The sequence below is a fragment of the Mustela putorius genome, unplaced genomic scaffold (assembly GCF_011764305.1).
Source record: "Mustela putorius furo isolate JIRA1106 unplaced genomic scaffold, ASM1176430v1.1 tig00003834_pilon_pilon_pilon, whole genome shotgun sequence".
NCBI lineage: Eukaryota > Metazoa > Chordata > Mammalia > Carnivora > Mustelidae > Mustela > Mustela putorius.
This window is the reverse complement of record NW_025421987.1, coordinates 47994042-48016442: the sequence shown is the minus strand read 5'-3', so window position 1 is coordinate 48016442 and position 22401 is coordinate 47994042.

Below are 22401 nucleotides of genomic sequence, written 5' to 3'. Positions count from 1 at the left end.
TCCATTTAAAGGTGGTCACTCAAGAAATAGAGGTACAAACATAGTACATAAAGTGAGATTGGTAAGTGCCAAAAGAATTTATGATAGAAACTATTGACAGTTTCTGTCATTGACAGTGGTTACCTCTGGGGATGGACTCTGGTAGTTGACAGAGATTGTTAATTTTTCTCTCCCTCTTCATGAGGTTAAAAGGAGCATACTGAACTGAACAGTTTCATGGCTTTCACCAGACTTCAAAATCCACTTATCTTTAAAGAATTTTATTTAGCAGGATGTTAAAGATCAAAATGAACTCACAAATTTTTCTTTTTTTCTCTTAAAAGAAAAACAAAGGGTAGCTGTCTGTATGAGAACTCCAAACACACACACGCATGCACACACACAAATACACGCTTTTAGGCTCAATTATAAGCCTAAGGCTCCAAAACTATTACTGTTGCCCCCAATATTTCATGCCAATATTAAGGAAAAGCATGTGCAATGTTTTATTCTCTTTCTCTCATTCTGAACGGTAAGCCCTCGGGAAGCTTGATGGTGGGGAGGCTGATGGGATGACTCGTGTGTATCTCCTAAATGGGGTTGGATGAGACAGTTGGAGACTAAGGAGAAGCCCTAAGGAGATTCCAAACCCCTGTGACTTCTAGGATCTTTGCAAACAGTATCAGAGGTCCCCTTTCCCCAAGCCCTCTGATGAAATCGTTGCAAACTGTTCCTTTCTTCGTATCTCCATCAAAATCCTGGCATCGCTGTAGAGCGACAATAAAAACGTATTGTCTTGCTATATTGTAAGCAAGGCTCTTTTCTCTCCGGTGTCAAGACAATTTCAAGGCCTTAAAATCTCAGCTCTGGAATGTAAGTCCTGGCCCCGAAGCGGAAGGCATACCTGTTGCTCCCCATCCCAGCCGTGTGGCATCAGAAGGCAGCTGTGAGTCAGGGATGGGGAGAGAGTCAAGTGGCTCAGATCATCCACTGGAGAGTGTTTTTTAAATCTCAGTCACTACCTTGATGGTTGTGTATACATGTGGCAAGAGAATGAATTCAATGTTGGAATTGCCATTAGAAAAATATGGTTTTGTGCTTTAGTTGTGAGTAAGGGAAAACATCTGTCCTCTATAGTTTTTGCAAGACAAAATGTGTTTCCAGTGGAGGTCTGCGTTCCATGTACCACTATCTAAATGGGCCCTAGAAATCTTCATGGACATACCTAACATTTATAGCACACTAACTTTGCAACCGTTCTAAATGTTCTCAATTAATATGTTAGTCACATTATTAATAGTTAGTCACACAATTAATATGTTAGCCACATGACCCTGTGAAGTAGGTGTTGTTATTATTTGTGTGCCCATCTTTTAGAAGAGATAACTGAGAAGTAGAGGGGTAATTAGCTTCCTTGAGGTTACACAGCTAGAAAGAAATGGAGTTGAGATCTGGGCCAGGCAACTGCCTTCTCCCTTAAGCTATGCTTCCTCCAAAAGCAATGCTGTCCTATCTACATTTTTAAGTTCAATTGATTTTTTAAGAATCATACTTTGTGCCAGAAGGGATTTTAGAGATTAGGCAGGTTGTTACAATGATGCCCTGCGCTCTCTCTCCATGATTCACACCCCTGGGTCTGCACCCCTTTGCAATGTCTGTTGGATGCTCCCTTCTAGAGAAGGAGTCCACCTCCCAACACTTTGTATCTGAGCGCCCCTTCTCTGTTGCTTTGACCAAGAGAATGCAGTGGAAGTGAAGCTGTGTGACTTCAGAGCTAGGCCTTAAGGGGTCTTGCAGCTCCCAGCCTCTTCCTCACCAAAGACCCTGTGACCAACATGGCAAGAAGCAGCCCGGGATGAAAGATCTCACATGGAAAAGGTGTCCCAGATGTCCCAGCTGATACCAATCCCCAGCCATGCACCTGCTGAGGCGGATCCCAAGTGCACATAGGGAGACCAGCAAACCAAAACCCAATTAACAAATTTTGCGAAACTGCTGTTGTAGGCCACTAAGGTGTGAGGTGGTTTGTTAGCAGTCATAAATAACTGATATAGAGATCAGATAGCACAGCCGACCAATTTCACAGCTAAGGAACTAGAGGTAAAGCAATTTATCAGGTCCTTAATGGTGGAATTAGCTAGAGCCCGATGACTTTCCAGCAGACACAGTGTCTCACTATAGACAGACTAATGCCTGGGTTGATGAAGCCGCTAGGTATTGTGGGGTTTGCATCCACTGTGCTCTGGAAGGATGAACAACCAGCTGGGGGAGCAGAGAGCCACAGGTGAAGGAAAGTTCCAGCCTCAGCCTGCAGCAGTCAGACCCTCTCCTTCTGCAAAGTACCAGGAAACTTCAGGATTCTAGTCCAGGGTGGGGGTGAAGGGTGGCAGGGAAAGTGTCCTGCCTCTGGCTGCTGGGGGGTCCCCTGCCTTAATCGTGGAGACTGAGCTTAGAGGTTGGCAAATAGGAGAAACAGCAGAAAGCATCTAGGGGTCTCCTGATGACCTGAGCCTCAGCTGAGAGGTGCAGAATGGGAGTTACAATCCTCATGCATCCCGTTGTTGGAGGGGAGGGGCCTTGGAAGCCAGACAGGGATGGGGGGAGGAGTCAGGGCACCCTGAAGTGATAAGAGGAGGAAAAGAGGGGAAAATGAGGGGGGACATGAGAGAAATGAAAGAAGCCCAGGGAGAGGCTCCCGGAACTGCCCTTTCTCCCACCTCGTCTCAACTGACCTCTCTACACCTGGGGGGAAGGGAGAAGATGAAGGATCACCTGGTGGTCTCAGAAGCAGTTCAGTCCCTTCTCTCCAGCCCGACTTGGCCTCCGGAGCTGCTACCCCTTGGGCCCTCTCCCTGGCCAGAGGCTTCTCCTGGGCTCTGGCTTCTCCACACTCCAACCTGCCCCCGTAGTGGCACAGACGGAACTTTCCCAAACTCAGATCTGGTATCCCCTTTCCAGCAAAAATGTGGCAGGCCACCATGGCCTCCACCAGCTATCCACACACCACCTTTGAGAATCGTGTTCCCCACAGCCACCGACACCCGTCCCCTCACTTAGTGCTTTTCTTTAAAATGGCTCACTTTCTGACTTAAATCATTGTGTCCTCATTCTAGGCAATAATACCCATACCATTGTGGGGTTGACGTGCTGTTTACTATTTTCCCCAATATGCAGTAAAGTAATTCCATAACTGAGAAATGTCAGCGTTCCTTGTGTACGACCTCACAACCTTCCTTGTGGATGATCCCACTGACCGTATTTCCATCTGGAGCCATACTGAAAGTATGTCAGAATACTTGAGTTGCAAGAAATAGGAACTGAACCTGACCCATAAATAGAAAAGATTTTATGGGAAAAGCTATGCAGGCATCAAGGACTAGGGAGGTGAGCAGTCTGGTCAGGGGACCGTGAGCCCAGGAAACTGGGCTCAAGGCCCAACCACGCAGTGACCCTGGAGTACAGGACAGTCAAGCATTTTTGGTCTCTAAGTCACACTGTGAATCAAATACCAGGAAGGGAATTTCCATGGGCCCACTTGGGGCCCTTGCTCACCTGGTAGCTATTGGCCCAGGAGCAGCTATGCAGTGGCTGCTGCACCATCCCCAAACCCCTGTCTGCTTTGTTTCCTTCTCAGCTGAGAACTGACCCTGCAACAATACTCACGGGACAGTATTCCACCAACTTCTCACGGAAGGTGGGAGTAATGCTGTGTCTTTCGAGCAGATTTGGTTTCTTCTGGGGATTTTCATCTTGTTAACTTGTTTGATGTTGGAGATTTTTAGGAAGAAGGACAACAGAGAATATTAATAGCACTAAAATTGTCTAGTTTTTTAAAGGTAAATCTGATTTGGGGTACCTGGGTGACTCAGTCAGTTAAGTGTCTGCCTTCCACTCAGGTCATGACCCCAGGGTCCCGTGTTGGGATCCTCCTCTGGGGGGAGTCTGCTGCTGACCCTCCCCGCTACTTGTGCTCTCTCTCTCTCTCCTTCTCTCTCTCTCATTCTCCAATAAATAAATAAAATCTTTTTTTAAATTAAATCTGATTTAAACAGATTAAAAGTACTTTTATCATTGTAATCTACTGATAAGCTTGGCCCAAAAGAAATTCCTTTTGGCTCATGACCAAAGGCCAGCTGGGTTTCTCCTGGGTTCACTAGAAAGCTCCAAGCCAAACGCTGACCCACTGATAGTAACTGTGTGGGTTTTAGGCACACTCCATGTTTATAGAGCCATACTTATTTTTCTCTTTTCCATCACTCCTTCTCAGCTCCACGTCTTTCTTTTATAGGTATTGTTTGTTTTTTGTATCCTTGGAAGGCACTTTAAATTTGATACTTAACATGTTGGGGGATGTAGATGATGATGATGGAGACTCACACGCACACCCGCACCCAACAGGACATTAAGATGGGCCTCTTTCAGTCTCTGTTTTGGTCAAAGCTCCATATGGCCAAGAACAAATCAATAGGTGTCAAGAATTCCCTCATTTCACACATTAGTACTAGATCAGGCCTATAAGACCTGCAAAAGAGGGGCTCCAAAATTGCAGTCCTTGGCCCAATACCATTTTGAGGGTATGAAAGGACTGAGACGAAGAGGTTATGGGGAAAGCCATTAGCAGAAAGAGAACATTTTCCTCTCCCACCTTCTGTGGGGAGAAGTGAAGGGAGAGAGAGTTTGTTGGGAACCAAAGGCAGGAGAGGAACATGGTGTTTCTTGTGAGTCCTCAAGATTCCTGGTCTTCCAACACATCAGTTCCACAAACTCAGTCTTCACACTCAGAGTTGAGATCATAGGGATCAATTCTTCACACAGTGTTGGTCCCAGGATCGCTGTGTGCTAGTCCGCATGATTTCCATGAGAAGCCCTATCGCCAGAAGTCAGTGAAAGCTCTTTCTTGTTATAGGACCATAGAATTGTTCTAAATCTGGCAGAATGCCACTCTACCCAGATGCCTAGACTCTCCCTGGGGGCCTTTGCATTTTTTTTTCTTAATCTGGGAGCTTTCCAAGATTCCCCTTGTTTTGCCTTTGGTCTTTGGAGGTAAGGTCTGGAGAGCTCCTTCCCCTTTTTCCTAAAATCTACTGACAGAGGTCATTGCCCTGTGACTGGCCGGCATGAGTCATAGTTATGTGTCAAGTACGTGTCCCTCTGGAGAGGGAGTGGGTGAAGGAGAAAATGGAGCCCTAGAAAGGTATGGGCTGAGGCAATAGAGAGATCCCAAGATGTAAATCTTAGCAAAGCCTGTGAAATATCTTGACCAGATCATCAAGCCAGAAATCAGGTAGTGAGGCACACTGGCCTGATTTCTCCAAAGGCCGGGAAGTTAAACAGCTCTGCTCCTTCATGAAATGCAGTAACTAAATGTAGTGCTCTCACAGGGAACCGAACCACTTCACCTAATTGGTAAACGCTTCAAGATTAGGTCTTTCTACATCTCCTTAATGATAGGTTGTACTGAATGTTCAATACATGTTAATAGATGTTGTAGGAAGAATGGATTGTGCAGTTTAAAGCAAGAGGTATGAAATTCTAGCAGATCAATGCACTCTGGCTTAAATGTTTTATTACAATTAGAGAAAAACTAAGATATTCAAATAATGGGCTCAAAACAAACTGTTCCTAGGTTCTCTGAATTATGGCTTTGGAACATTACCTTTTCTGATAATCAGAAGTACGGCAAATCAGATTCGTTTTCTTCAATTGTTTAATTATTTTCCATTCACCTCTGGGATTATGCCTGATAGCTAGAAAAAAATGAGAGATCAAAACATCCCAGGGCTCCTTATTAATTCTGCACACCAAACATTCCCCAATAACCCTATGTAATACACTGCTGACAATAAATACGTTAGTCTGAGAAATAAATCTGTTTAGTTTTAAATTTATAGTTTGGGGATAAGCTGGCTCTCAGCTTCTTAAGCTTTTTATTGTTTCCCAGAAATCTCCCAAATACAGATGTTAAAGAAGGGCTCTTCAGGAAGATTTTCTTTTTTTAATAGTGTACTTGTCTTTACTTTGAAACCTTTTAAAATATAGGATTTCTTTTCAAGAAGAATTTTTTAATGAGATACCAACTCAATAAAAAAATGAGCAAGAGATACGAACAGACACTTCGCCAGCAATCAAATCCCTTTCCCCTCTTTGGAAATTTCCCCAGCGTGAGTCCATCCCTGTAGAAAAGCCAAAAGGGATGACACACGCATTTTCAGACTCCACATGGAATACCCAGTCCTGAGACGTCTTGCAGATCATCAAGAGAACCGTGTTACTCTTTCAGTATCAAATCAGGAATGTGGGGACATGGTGCTCACTCGGACAAGGTGCCAGACCTCAAATATGCCCCAATTTCCCGCCGCAAATATGGACCTGCTAACACTAGCTTCTATATTTTACCAAATTCTTGAAAAGAAAAGTTTGCAAGAATGCAGAATTTTCTTAGGGATTCTTAAGTGAGATGGACAAAACAAGTGTGGGTATGTGTTTTTGAACGAGCATGTTTTACTAAAAGGAATGCAAATTTCAAACCCAGAAGAGGAAAAAAAAGACTTCATGAAGAAATGTCATTCCATATCCGAATTCCAGCTCCTTCAAGCAGGGAGTGGAAATCCAACTGGCAGGGCAGCCAGACTGGATTTCAGAATGTGTGGAGTCACCGCAGAGAAGAGTTTCTTCACAGACCCAACAATGCTATCAAATGCTTTGCAAAGCAGCCCACGTAGCCATAATTCCACCTGTGTGTCCCAGCTTCTGTATGCTTTCTCGCCTGTTCTCCTTTTCAAGCAACAGAGATAAATACAGGATCTTGGTCTCCTAAGAATTCATCTGTTTGAGCCTTTATCTTCTCAACAGCTGTACACTCCCATCATAGACGTCCAAGGTAGAGGCTAGACATGGTCATCACGTCACGAAGAATGAGGCCAGAAGGACAAAAAAGCAGCAAACACAAGGAAACCCTGCACGACCCAGGGCCCATTCCTGGAAGAAAAAAATCATTTCCAGGGGCAAAGAAAAAAGAATATTGAACGCAAAGTGTCTGGAGAACATTCCGTCATTAAGACTTTCTTTTTAATCCTGCAAGTTCGGCGTGCAAACAACCTTTGGAGAGTATCACGCCCTGCTGTTCCCCAATCCTCCCAACAGTATTACGGCGTATCTCGACAGGAACATGCTGGAGAAGACAAGCAAGAGTCAGGCCCTGGGCTGTCACCACAGAAAAAGAGTGGAGCCCCCAGGGGACTCGGGGCCATCAGACCAGAACAAGCGCCTGGGACAAGTTAACATTTTCCTGCCGGTGTCAATGACTTGGAAAGTCAATTCTATTCCGCTGAGCCTTTTCATCAGCTATGATACCCTGAACCCATCTTCTTTTCACACCTGCAGCTTAGAGAAAATTCTGCGAATCAGTCTGTCACCAGCCCGCCCTCGGCATGTCTCCAGCAGGCACGGATGCCGCTGCAGCCAGCTGGCCCAAGGCAAATGCGGTGGTTCCTTTCGGGAGGAAGGTGCTACCGTGAGAATGTCAACGTCTGGCGCATAGAAGGGACACCTGCAGGCCTTCTGCTGTCTTCGTGGAATCAGATGCCTCTTATGGGCCCAGAGGGCAGGGAGAGGATGACTGTTGTCCCGCTGTGGGGGCTGAGTGGTTCATCCTTTGCTCCTGAAGGATGTGCCCAACATACAGAGCAGCTCACAAAACACCAGCTCTGAGCCCTCCCTGCAGCATGGAAAGGACCAGTTAGATGGGGTTCTCGAAGGTTCTGTTCAGGCCTGTACAGGTCCCTGGGGAGAGGATATGGGGGACCCCAGGTTCACCCTCAGCCTGCCACGCCCCTGGCTCAGCACCCCATGAAAGGCCTCCACTCAGTCAGAGACAGGCATTTCCCTCACATGGTTCCAAAGTGTGTGCAACACCCTGCAAGTTCAAGTGGCTTCGGCCTTCGTAGCCCTAGCCCTCGGGGAAGTGGAGGATGGTGGTTGTGGACCTGGGCTCACCCACAGTGCCCAACTTGCCCTTGGAATCTCCACCCCACACAGCGGACCCGCCGGCCGGTCTTCCAGCCCCAGCACAGAGAACCCCCTCTTCGGGGTGTTTAAACAATTTGTGTTAGCATTTTTCAATATTATTCCTAGATGAGACCAGGTTTATTACCATCTCTAGCTGCCCCTTCCAATTCTAATAGTTTCATATTCTGTGCATCCCAAGAGGCCCCTTTCCTGACAAAGATATTTACCTTAGATATGTGTAACTTCCAGGAGCCTGAAATATGATCATAAAGCATGTGCTAACACGGTGGCTTTTAGCTTCTTCAAGGCAGAACTCACATCATTAATAAGTCTTTCAGGATATTTATCTTTGCCGAGCTTTCCTCGGCATGGGGAGGACTTATTATAGAATATAGGTTGTCCCCGCCAGGAGACCACAGACATGAGGACTGCATTGCATTTTATTAGCCCAGTAGGTTATGTTCATGATGGAGAGGGAGAAATTGCAAGTTAATATTCCGAAGGGACCTGTAAAGGTCCGAAGCTTTTCCTTCAGGCTGTAACACCGGGGAGAAGCCCCAGCCTGGGCAAGAAAAATGTCAGCCTCCTGGATCTCCTCACTAGGGCTCCTCTCAGCCCTCAAGAGGCCAGAAGGTGTACACTTTTCTGGAAACCACTCTGAGAAGTCCCCTGTGGGTTCAGAGTTAGTTTAGACAGTGGTTCTCAGACTTGAGCATGTATCAGAATCCCCTGGAGGGCTGGTTCAAACCCAGATGGCTGGGCCCTACCAGAATTTTGGGCACTGCTCATGTGCGATAGGGCCCAAGAATCTGCATTTCTAACCAGTTCCCAGAGTCTCTGCTGCTGCTGCTGGCCTGGAAACCACATTCTAGGATCACTGGGGTTCCAAGATTGGTCCTGTTAAGGGAGCCAAGGAACATGGGCTCTCATGGATGTCCCAATCCAGCTGCTCTACAGGCCACCTGGTTTTCATTGTGACAGCTCTCCTCAGAAGTCCAGACTCCCTGGATTGGCCCCAGGGCCGCTCCCTTTGATCTCAGGGCCAAGGGCTCACCACACAGCAACTCCCTCACCACAAGGCTGCTGGTTCTGCCCCTTTCGTCCCAACATGCTCCCAGCTGGAACCCGCTACAATAATTTGCGTGGCCAAATGGAAAATGAAAATTTGGGGCCCCTTGTTGAAAATTATTAAGAATTTTAATACACTGGGGCACCTGGGTGCCTCAGTCAGTTAAGTGTCCAACTCTTGATTTCAGCTCAGCTCATGATCTCAGGGTTGCGAGATCAAGCCCCACATGAGGCTCTGCACTGAGCATGGAGGCTGCTTGGGATGCTCTCTCTCTCTCCCTCTGCCCCTGCCCCACATTCACATGCTCTATAAATAAATAAACAGATTTTTTTTTTTAAGAATTTCAAATACACTGACAGGAGAGCATTAAATTCAACGTGTGCCTTTTTCTCCAGGGCTTGATCTCTGGGCCCCCACAATTCGGAGCAGAGAATTAGGACTCTTTCTCAATCCATCCTCAAAGAATGTCCTCCCTCTGCACTACGCCTCACCTCCTTGACTTCCCACCTTCTGTCCCTCAAAAAGAGGATATTGGTATATATTTGGAGGGAAACTTTTTTTAAAGATTTTATTTATTTGAGCCAGAGAAGAAACACAAGCAGGGGGAGTGAGAGAGGGAGAAACAGGCTCCCCGCTGAGCCGAGAGCCCAGCACGAGATTCGATCCCAGGACTCCAGGATCATGACCTGAGCGGAAGGCAGATGCTTAATGACTGAGTCACCCAGGCATCCCTGGAGGGAAATTTAAACACTATCAAAATTATAAAATATTCCTACTCTATAATACAGGAAGCCCACCTCAAGGGATTTATTTGTCCTTTGGTGGATAGATTCATTGAAGGGCTCTTACAGTGCTCAAAGAATGTTCACTGGTACAGAGTTTGTAACAAGAAAAAAATGGAAGCAACTTAAATGTCTACCAATAATAGTTAATGAATAAAGAATATTTATAGGTAATGACAAGGAAGTATATTCAAGATAGAGCAAATACAAAAAGCAAGTTGAAAATGTGTGTGTGTGTGTGTGTGTGTGTGTGTTAGTGCATGAACAGGAAAACATTCAGGTGATCGATCTAAACAAATTGTTAGCCATTACTATCAGGAATATTCACTTTATAACACATACACTTTAAATTTTAAACTGTTTTATTATTTCTTTTCTTATTTCTAAGTATATGAGGAACTAAAAAGTACGTAAGAGTTCCACCAAAACTGTTCTCAGCCAGAAACTTTGACCAGCAGGCAGGGCTGCTCCCTCGGCCCCGGCCCTGTGTCCTCCCAGCCCTGCCCCTCCAGCACTGTGACATGCCCCATCCCTGTAACTCTCCACACCTGTTGCCAGGAAGCCTCTCAGTTACCTGATCAAAGTGAGACCACGGCTGGACCTGCTCATCTAAATATATCCAGTTCTCCCCGGAAATAGGCTCCTGTGAAAACCTAATAAAACTGTGGAAAGGAGAAGCATTTATGAAACTTCTTTTAGACTATTTTCTGACTTAGTTTTCACTCTGAGGTAATGGATTTTTATTTCTCTTATTTTTGTGTTTGGATACAGAACAGGATGCCACCCACCCAAAACCGCCGTCAAACTGGTCTCAAGGTATACCCCAGGTTGAATTTGTATCTTGACTAACAGCCTCCAGCCTCTCCACCTCCTGAAGCTCTAAACCATCCTCTTCCTCATTCTCTGTCCTGAGCTATAATCAGTCAGTTGAGATACCAGGGGGAGTCACGGTAGCTAACAACAAACTCCCAGGTTTGGGGGCTGAACACAGAGGTTTATTTTTCACTCACTTGGGTCCATTGAGGAATGTTCCAGTGGCAAAGTGTTCTGCTTGGTCATCCACACTCCCAGGCACCTCCACCTTCTGACTCTGCCCTTCTTTGTATCATCGGTGCAGGGAACGGGGAGAGCATGAGGACCACAAGGAAGATTCATTGGGCCAGGCCTAGAAGGGAAGAGTAAAAACTCATATTCCTCTGGTTACATTCTACAGGCCAGGATTTGACTTCATAAGCCAGGACTCTATGAGATGAGCGTGAGTGGTGCCACAGGCAGAAGAATGGTTCCCAAAGATGCCCAGAGAGCCTGTGTTACATGCTCCCTGCCAAAGAGGACTTAGCAGATGTGACTAAGAATCTTGAGATGAGAAGATTGTCTTGGTTTATATGGGTGGGACCAATGTGATCACCGTGCTCTAATAAGAGAGAGGCAGAGGGTCAAAGTCTGAAAAAGGAAATGTGAGGATTCGAGCAACACTTGGGGTGATGTCCTCGAAAATGGCAGGAGGAGCCCAAGCTAAGGAACACAGCTGGCCTCTAAACACCAGAAAAGGCAAGGAAATGCATTCTCCCAGAAGCCCCGGATGGAACTAAGCCCAGCCAACACCTTGATTTTAGACTTCTGACCTCCCTGAATTATAAGAGAACAAGTTTGTATTGCTCTAAGATGCTAAGTTTGTGGAAATTGGTCCCAACAGTGGGACCAATACGAGTGGTCAGGCTGGGTGCTAAGGAGGAAAAGACAGGCTCTGGTGAATAATAGTGGCCTTTTCATCAGTGGGTAAGTCCAGCCTGCCCTTCCTGCTGCCACCACCTCTCTTCAAGCTCCTGTGGCCTTTCTTCACCTGACCTGTGGTTTTGGCTGCTCTCCCACTGACTTCACCTCCTGCCAACCTCTTTCCTACACAGCTGCCAGAGTGGTTCTCCTAAATTTCAGGTCAGATTCTATCATTTTCTTGCTCAAAACCCTGGTAGTTCCTACAGGAGAAAATCCAAATGTCTCAGCCCAGCATTCCACGTCCTCTGTAACGTGGCTCCTACCTGCCTTTTCATTTTACCGTTCACAAGGTCCTCTCTCCCATCAGGGGGAAACACTGACAAGTGCCTGTGAGTAGCTGTCAAGAGATGTGGGTGAAAGAGGCCTGGGTGGGGCTTATCCCCTTCCTCAGCATCAGCTTCCCCTCAGGTTCAACCTCCTGTCAAGAGAGAGAAAGCCAGGGCAAGGTCTTCCAGGCATTGGGGGCAATGGCGGCTGAGAAAATGTGCCTCACATACCAATAAATACAGCCCAAAGGAGCTTGTTCTGAGGTCATATCACAAAAAGGGCAAGCTCCAAACAAATTCTCATTGACATGCCCTTGGTTACTTGAATACATTGAAACCAAATTCCTCAGGATGCCAGGCTGGACAATTGTCCTTGCCATCGAGCCACATTCTTTGAACTCCTTGGTGTGGAAACTATCCACATACTCCCATTGAGCAAATGCCAGAGACATCCAACAAGGAGACTAAAGAGCTTTTAAAGACCCCTCGTGCTTATAGGTGAACTCTTTGTGAGCCTCACGAAGACAAAGCTCAGGTAAGACTGAAGGGGAGGCAGGGTCACATCCACTGTCACCACCCCCTCCACCCTGGTCCTTCTCAGGCTGCTGCTCGTACCACCTCCATGACTCCCTGGATCATGCCCCAAACTCTGGGCTCTCCCTTATGCTATGTTGTCCCTCCTCCCTAAGCCCTATTGTTTCTAAATGACAAGGGACTGCAAGTCAGTTAATCAGGTAACATCGCATTTCCAAATACATGTTTAACTCATTTGGAGACAAAAAATTGGAAGAAGAGGCAGGAAGAGAGAAATCACCCGTTAGGCTACTAACCAACTGCTATCATTTTGGTATATTCCAATTTAAACGTTTTCATGTGCGTATTTTAACACACTGTCATAAATACAATTTTGCATCTGGCTGCATGGTCCTCCCAGGCATCATTTAACGGCCTCATGACATCCTTTCCAGTAAATTCTCCGCAATCTACCTAACTACTGTCCTATTTTTGGATGCTTGAGCCATGTCTAACTTTATACAGTTTGCAAATAAAGCTTTAATGCATGCATTTTTCCATTTTTATAAATTATTTCCTTAGACCAGATTTCTAAAAGTAGAATTTCTAGGTCAAAGTGTATGAAAATATTTAGGGAGTGATAGATTTGACCAACTGCATTTTTTAAAGTTGTACCAACTTCAAGTGCAGAGAGCAAAGGAAAACAGTATCGGTTACTGAGGTGTATTTTTATTTCATGTAAACATTTCAAAGTCACTTCAGATAGATTTCTGCTATAATTGGCAAAAGGACAATAAAACATAATTTTGCTATTGGAGGAACCTCAGATTTAACCCAGTGGCTCCCAAACTCGGCTGCACATCAGAATTAAGTGAGGATTCTTTTAACAATACATCTTCCGCTAAAGCTTGAGAACTATTTTAAGTCTGGAGTAAATCATGGACTAGATGAGCCTGAAGAACTTGTCATTTCTGAAAACAAGGAAGCTCTAAAGACCTTTGTCATGTGTCAAAAGAACTCAAGAGACATGGGGCACCTGGGTGGCTCAGTGGTTAAAGCCTCTGCCTTCATCTCAGGTCATGATCCCAGGGTCCTGGGATTGAGCCCCGCTTCGGGCTGTCTGCTCTGCGAACAGCCTGCTTCCTCCTCTCTCTCTCTCTCTGCCTGCCTCTCTGCCTACTTGTGATCTCTCTCTGTCAAATAAAAAAAATAAAATCTTTAAAAAAAAAAAAAAAGAACTCGAGACAACTTGAAGAAGGTCCCACTGGCCAAAGACAGGAATTCTAGGAATAAGAATTGCAATGGACCAAAGCCCATCAAATATGTTAAATCCATGAGGCTAGAGTGATGCAAAAAATAATAAAATTTCAATGCTGTTTTTGGAGGATAGTAGTGATATCTCAGCATCAGAATGACTTTGAAAATTAAAAGTAAAGGGAAAAAATTTAGGCTGTATTTCTCATTGAACAGAGAAATAAGTAAGTAATAGGTAAAGGGAAGTTCCTCTGTATTATTCCAGGTAAAAAGTAAAAAAGGAATGATAAATTCAGGAGATCATCATTTGCAACCATAATGAATTAATGGACAAAGACGATGACCACCAATGGCTGCTGATGTTAAAAAAAAGAGACACTACCAGACATCATGTGATGTAGTGAAAATGCACAGCACCTCTTATGAAGTACTCTTGCCAAAATTTTTGAACCTAAGTCAGATCGAATCTGTAGGTCAAATTACTGCTTAGTAGAAAATAAACATAGGAGACGGGGGATGCAATCAGCAAAATCCAGACTATGGGCAGGTCCTCAGGACAAACAAAGCAGTTTCTTGAACAAAAGATTTAAAGGGGAAAAAAATTAAATTAGGGAACACCGATGGATTAAAAATTACTTAAGAGCTATATTAACCAATCATAATGCATGATCCTTATTGGAATCTCAATTCAAACAAACTGAAAAAAAAAAAACACTTTCTGTCAGACAATTGTGGATTTGTTAACACTGACATTAAGGGGTTCCTGTTCATTTTTCTGGTCCATTTTCTGGTACATAATGGTATTGTGAGTATGTTAATGTCTGGAAAGAATATCTTGGAGAGAAACGTACTAAAATACATACAAGTAATTAAAGGCTGAAGCTGGGTGATAGATGCAACAAGGTTCATTATGCTACTTTCTCTATTTTTGCGTACGTTTGAATTTTCCATAATTAAAAGTAAAGACATCTATTTTAGGGGCAAGGCCCTACCCCCACCTGCTGGACCAGGATCTCAGATACAGGAACCAGGAATCTGAGTTCTGAGAGGCCCCATGCGATTCTGATGTGGCTGGTCTGTGGACTGGTGTCCAGGAAACAATGATTGAACTCACAGGGAAACCAAAGCCCAAAGACAGTGCATTTCTTGCCCAAGCTCACAGAGCCAGCTCATGGAAGAACCCTAGCCCACAGTCCTTTTCAAGATATAAGACATCCTCTTGAATACAAACACCCTGGGTCCAGAACGTGCTCCCCTTTTAGGTGACATGATACTCTGGCCCAGTTTGAAGGCATGTGTACAGAAGGTACCCTGGGAGCTGTCTAGGATATTTTATCTCTTCAACGTCATAGTCTCATGGAGCTACCCATGAGATCTCACAGTCTATTACAAAAAAGAAGGGAGACTTTTGAGCTGCACCTGCACAGAGGAACACAAAGATCTCCAATGTTATTTCCAAATGAGATCACACACAGAGCTCACAAACCTTCCCCAGCTCTCCTCCAGGATTCACAATCCAATAGTGGCATAGTCCCCTGGAGCTTCAACTTCTTTTCTAAATGGAAGCCTGAAGGCAAAAGGAACATTCAGAAAGGAGGTTGTGGACATAAGGAATTTTGCTTCTGTTGGACTGGGAATCCCGGACAGAAAGTGGGGGCATTCAGCCTGACATGTATTCAGTGTTAGAGGTGGTGTGGGAGTCTGGGGCTTCTCGTGAGAGCTGACAGCACCTGGGATAAAGAATTGGATAAATTCAGTCTTGGTGTATTAAAGAAAAACAATGGTAGGAGTGATTATGAGAAGCTTCAGGGAAGAGAAAGGAGAGGTGTCTGTGATTTTCTGCTGATCACTGTTTAATATGAGGACTTCTTCTTGACCTTTGAGCATGGGGATGGATGCTTACGGGAGGTTCACTCCTAATCTGACCTCTCTTGTTAAAGGGGCAAACCCATGCTGAAAGTGCTGGGTCATTCCTGGCCCAGAAGCTGGGGGTATCTCATCATCCATGATGATGGGGGGTAGGAAGTTTAGGAGAGATATGTCCCACTCACCTACCTTGCTACCATGTCTCATGTTCAATATTGATACTGTTTTGATCAAACACAAGATAAGATCTGGAGGATAAGAACCTTCAGGTCCAATTTTTAAACTCTTAGTGCAGGAAGACTTGACAGCATTCCATCTCGAGTCATTTGGGAGCAGAAGATAGCCCCATACCAGGATATAGTAGAAAAACAGATACCTGTCTAGGTGGTCCCTGGTCTAGAAAATAAGGATGCAGGGGCACCAAGATGGCTCAGTCTGTTAACATCCAGCTCTTGATTTCAGCTCAGGCCGTGATCTCAGGGTGATGAGATGGAGCCCCATATCAGGCTCCATGCTGGGCGTGGAGCCTGCTTAAGATTCTCTCTCTCCTTCTGCCCCTCCCCACCCACTTGTGCTCTCTCTCTCTCTCTCTTAATAAAACAGGGGGAGGGAACACAATATTGCTTGATTTTTTTTTAAGATTTTATTTATTTATTTATTTGACAGACAGAGATCACAAGTAGGCAGAGAAGCAGGCAGAGAGAGAGGAGGAAGCAGGTTCCCACTGAGCAGAAAGCCCGATGCGGGGCTCGATCCCAGGACCCTGAGATCACGACCTGAGCTGAAGGCAGAGGCTTTAATCCACTGAGCCACCCAGGCGCCCCTGATTTTTTATTTTTTAATGCGCCAGAAATATATTCCTCTCTATCACCCCTAATCCTCACCCTACAACACCACAACCACAGGCCTACACTTACACACATGAAAAACTAACTCGGAAAAAAAAAAAAAAAATCACACATAAAAATTCAAAAAACAGCAAGGCACCTGGGTGGCTCAGTTGGTTAAGCGACTGCCTTCTGCTCAGGTCATGATCCTGGAATCCTGGGATCAGTCCCACATCCGGCTCCCTGCTCAGCAGGGAGTCTGCTTATCCCTCTGACCCTCCCCCTTCTCATGCTCTCACTCTATCTCGCTCTCTGTCTCTCTCTCAAATAAATAAACTTTTTTTTAAATCTAAAAAAAAAAATTTCAAGAACAGCTAAGGTCACCCCCAAACTTGCATTTATTATATGATCTCTCATCCAAAACTAGTATAAAATGTGATTTTTAAAAAAAACTAAGTTATAATAGATTCATATTGGGAGTCTTTGGCCCTTTGCCTCAGCTGACAGAAGACATTAGTGTGGATCTGAGGACGTGCTGTCACTCGGTGTGGTTGATCCAAGTGGGATTGCTTTAGACCCACACATTCTTATAGATGACTAGATTAGTTACCTCACTCATCCATACAGCCTGCCAAAATCACCCTCTGTTTTATAGATTCCAGAAATCTCCCCAGCTGGGAGCAAGTAATTTCATCCAATTTTGAACTTCTTTTAAAGTAGTATGTCACCAACTCCCAGTCTTGGCAAAGGTGCGTGAAATACCCACCCCCCAACATCACAGAAGGGCTAAAATGGTACACTTTGGGAAAGAAAGTTGGCAACATGAGACACATGAGCTTCAAAATGTTTATGTTCTTTGACCCAATAATTCCATATCTGAGAATAATCTAAAACTGGTTTAAAAGAATGAAAACAAAAATATCATGCATTTTGTGATATTCGTCACGGCATAATTGAGACTAGAAAAAGGTAGAAACCAACCCATGTTTCTAACAATAGGGTCTTGGCAAGCTACAGTAAATGATTGTTTGTCTCCATTAGAGTTTTATTTTCTACAAAATGATAACTTGGGAAGCTAGGTCCATCTGGTGCTGCCTTCCGGGAATTGGAAGCTCCGACAGAAGGACCAAGGGGCTGCAGAAGGTTGGAGCTGTGGTCTTCGGGGTGGGGAGCCTGGCCAGATAGCTCCCCACTGGATTCTGGTTTCCTCAGCCCGCTGCCTTCTCCTATCCTGCTGATTCCCACATCTGGCTTGCCAGCTACTCTGTCAATTCTCTGAGATTCCATAGGCTTCCACTGAATTCCTTTTGGCTTAACTTAGCTAGAGATGTTCTCTGTTGTTTGTGCCAAAGGACACTGACACATCTAACTAACCCATTAATCAGATCATCAGACTCTGAAAAATGTTGCCCAATCACAGCTTGGAAGTTTTCGAGTCTGTTCAGTGGAGTTTTTAGCCTTCTGAGATCAGAACAGTTGAGGCAACATGACATAATGTCTCCTGCCTGGGGGTCCAGAGTGCAGAGTCCCCGCACTTTCTGAGAAGTACTGCTGAAAAGCCTATTAGCCCAGGGCTTCCCAATGGACTTGACCATGCAACTCTTTTTCCTAGGTAACACCTAGTAACACCCTGCAGCAAGCCCAGGACCAGCAGTAGCAGGGGTTGGGGGTAGGGGTGGCAAGTGCACAGAATGTATGAAAGAATGCTTATGCAGTCCTTATGCAGACTTAAAATTTCCTGGTCTACTAGCTCCAGAGTGACAGGGGTGCTACATCCTGATCCAGCTTCCTGATCTAGCTGGGTTGGTTTAAGGGAGGCCAAGCGGTGTTAATCTCAGGGTGAATACTTAGCCTCTGCTGGGGGAAAAGAAATCGCCAAGATCCAAGAAAATGATGAGAAGAGCAGCTGAATTATTTATCAGGAAACTGCTGTTTGCTGGGGGGCAATGCTGAACACTTATTACTGATGAGAACCTTTAATCTTCACAGCCAAGAATCTCCTACTGGCTTCCCCGCTTTTCCTCTTGCTCCTCTTCCATTCTTTTTGTGTAGTGACCAGAGTGATCTTCAGAAACTACATCGGGGCACTCCTTGCATAAACCATTAAGTTCTACAGAATCTCCTTTCAAGCCACACCTACCTTTCCCCACTGCCCCCAAGCCACACTGACTGCTTTCCTCAACTGCTATTCTTCTCCAGCATTGTGTCCCAACCCCAACCCCAGCCCCTGCCTCCCCCCCCTGCCCCGACCCCCTCAAAAGTTCCATACTTGCAGCTCCCTGGGCACGGAGCACTCAGTGCCGTCTTCCTGTAGCTGGCTCCACCTTATCATTCAGGCCTCAGCTCAGATGTCAGCACCACTGGGAGGCCCTCTGACCACCCTATCTGTAAGAGTACCTCTCACCCACTTTCTATCTCACCGCAATGTTGTTTTTCAGGACATTTTACTATCTGAAATGATCTTGATTTTTTTTTAATGCCTCCCACTAGTATGTAAATTCCAAAAGACCTTGTCTGTCCTATTCCTCACCATATATCACTTGTGCCTAGAACAGTGCCTGGTGCATAGTAAATGCTCAGCTTATTGATCTCTGTAACAAGTGACCAGCACACTCATGCTGCAGATGAGGAAATGGGCCTGAAATGCCTTGGGTACACATCTTGACCAAGGCCACACAGCTGGAAAATGATCAGAACTCATGCTTTGTGATGGTGGAAGGCTGAAGGGAGTCTTTGGATCTTTAGAATCCACTTATTATGGTGTATGGTTGGCCAAGTCCTGCTAAGTCACAGAATACCAAGAGCTAGATTTTCCAGGAAGCCCTCCACTTCTGTAAACTTTCTGCCTGTCAAGCCCTGTAGGAACTAATCTAGATTTGTTAAAGATGATCAAGGTCAGAAATTCATCTTTAGAAATCATGTTCCACCCAAAATATCCAAAGATCTCTCTGGTCTTGGGGTTTGACAGCTGGACTCATTAATATTTCATGCCTTTGCCTCGATCTTTCTTTTGGCATTGGACTGTGTTTTGGTCAAAGATAAGGATCTGCACAAATTAATCAGCAGGAAGTATCACTTTTGCCAAAATCAGGTATTTTATCATACTTTGTTGTCAGCAACACAACCTGCAAGGAAATAACTAAAAGCTTGAGAGAATGGGGAGGAAACAAAAAGCACAAGTCAACCAGAGCAGGTAAGGAGGGCAAGACAAGTCCTCTACTTCTGCCAAAAGCACATTAGAGCCTCCTTCATTTTCATCAAAAGGGTCTGTTTCAACAGAGGTAAACCATCTTCCGCACAGACACAGGAAGCTTTGCAAGGTCCTCAAGGGCCTTTGGACCCCCAGTAGGTGCATGGAAGGACACATCAAGATAAACTGATGAAAGGTCAAAGTCAAGGATAAAGCCATGTAGGCATTAGCATACTCAGGTACTAAAAATAAATGGAAGGATTTTTTTCGTATAACCCCAGTTATATAAGGACAGATGAAGTACAAAGAAAGCTATGAAGAGGTGGTGATCTGTGTAGCTATGAATTCCACTGTGATAGGCTATGGCACTCGAATACTGCCAAACTCCTCACTGGGTAGGACAACTATCAGTGCATGTACCATGATTAATCATGAAGAATATTGTAAGATAAGCTGTTCCAGAAATACTAAACAGACTAGATAGTGGAATTCCGCACCTTATCTCCGATAGTATTATAAGCTCTGAAATACACAGCAGGGAGAGATTCTTTCTCAGCACCAAACCTTTCTCTCATTCTTCATACATTGTTACCCATGGTTTTATTATATAATAGGCAAAGTAATGAATACATTAGGTTTCATTACAAAATACATGCAAATAAGGAATACTCCAAGAGGTTTTGACAATTTCCATGTGAATCAGAACAAACAGATAAACAGATCATTCCCTGCTTGAAGACTTAACATACACCTGCTATTTAAGTAAAATAAATCATGCTTTTAAGGCAATCAATTCAGAATTAAACCAGTATTTTTAGAGGTTGATGCCTTTTAAGTACTTGATGAGTGGTATTTCTGGTTGGTGGCACTTCCACATATATAGTATTTGGCACAGAGTTGGACACGCTGCAGATTTTTCTGGGGAGGACAGATTCTTAAAATAAGATGGGATATATCAGAAGTTGTGAAGAAGCACCCTATGAAATAGCACCCAAGGGCACACATAATATGTGATCTTGAGAATTGAAATTCACATTAGCCGAATGTTATGATTGGAGAACATAAAGATAAAAAATTCACTTCAAACACCTCTTGAGTTTTGATACCTCACTACACCCTGTGAGGGAGGCCTATATTAGACTCAAATAGTTTGCTTTTCCAGAAGTAAGTGAACAGTTTGACAGATCCCTTAATAAAATGTTAGCAAACTGCTCACACCTAACAGCTATTGCAATGCAATAAATCAAAATATGCTGACACAAGAAAAATCACCTAACAGCACTTCTTGTGATAGGACTCTTCAGCTGCTAAGGTAACCAATGTATAGTGAGGCGCTTATCCTTTTCAATTTCAATGTTTCATCTTTCTGGAGGAAATCAGTTTTGCTTTGGAATCAGTTTTGCTTTTCCAGATTCGTGTTTGTGCAGCTGCAAGAACTTCAAAGAGTTTTACAAATGTCCTGAGGACATTACTACAAAGCCAGTACTTTTGAGCAGAATTTAAAGTGTAATTTCCTTTTCAAATTCTATAGTCTCAGCTCTCCAGTCTTGTTTAGGGTGTATTATGTATTTCTGCATAATCTGAAAACACCAACTGTAACACACAAAGACACACCAAATACAAGAGTCCAAGTCCACTCACATCACTAGCCCTCTTCATCTCCCCTCAGGATACCGTCCTCTGCCTAATCATTTTGTGAAAATTCCCAATTTTCACAGCTGACTGCTCAGTTCTGGTAATTTGTGATTTGTTATTTCTATGTTTTTACTTTGAACTTCAGCAAAAAATCCAGTGCTCATCATATTCCATACTGTTCTCCAGGCTCCTTCCCCATATACTCTATTCAAGTTGTTCACTTAGATTTTCCTTTATGGGTTTCCTTTCAGAAAATCTGATCATGGGGTTCTATAATAATAAATGACAACTAATAAGAATTCTTAAAAATCTAGTTAATAAAAAAATTTTTCTTAAAGGAGATTAACAATTGGAAGTCGTATATACGACTGAGACAGCAGAATATGTACTGATATTCAGTGTGCAATAAACCAACATAATCCCAATGTGAGTTTATAAATTCTATTACAGTGCTATGTAATTGTTGTGTTACTGTTTTATTTTAGTTAGTTAGCTTTCAGGAATACTGTCATTAATTTTAAATACTGCTGACAACTATGTGCCCATGATTTACATGTGATCTCACCCTTATGATAAACACCCAGGGTTATTACTCATTTTATATACTCACATGTTATTTTCAGAAAATTAGATTCTGAAACATGACACAGCTAGTAGGAGAGAAGCGCTGGTATTTGAGTCCAAGTAGGACTCCAGAGCCCAAGCTCTTCCTCTCCCTCCACACTAGGCTATACCACATCTCATATAAGACTCAAAATGCAGGGATGCCCACGTGGCTCAGTCTCATTTCAAAATCAAAATGCAGGGATGTCTGAGTGGACTCAGTTGGTTAAATGTCTCCCTTTGGTTCAGGTCATGATTCCAGAGTCCTGGGATCAAGTCCCACGTTGGGTTCCCTGCTACACGAAGAGCCTTGGCTTAAATGTGCTGGCTCTCTCATTGGTAAATCAATAAAATCTTTAAAATAAAAAAATCAAAATCAAAAAGCATACATGCAACTAACGAATCGCTAAACATTAAAAAAAAAAAATCAGGGCGCCTGGGTGGCTCAGTGGGTTAAGGCCTCTGCCTTTGGCTCAGGTCATGATCTCAGGGTCTTAGGATCAAGCCCCACCTTAGGCTCTCTGCTCAGCAGGGAGCTTGCTTCCCCCTTTCTCTCTGTCTGCCTCTCTGCCTACTCGTGATCCCTGTCTCAAATAAATAAAATTTTTTAAAAATTAAAAAATCTAAAAATAAA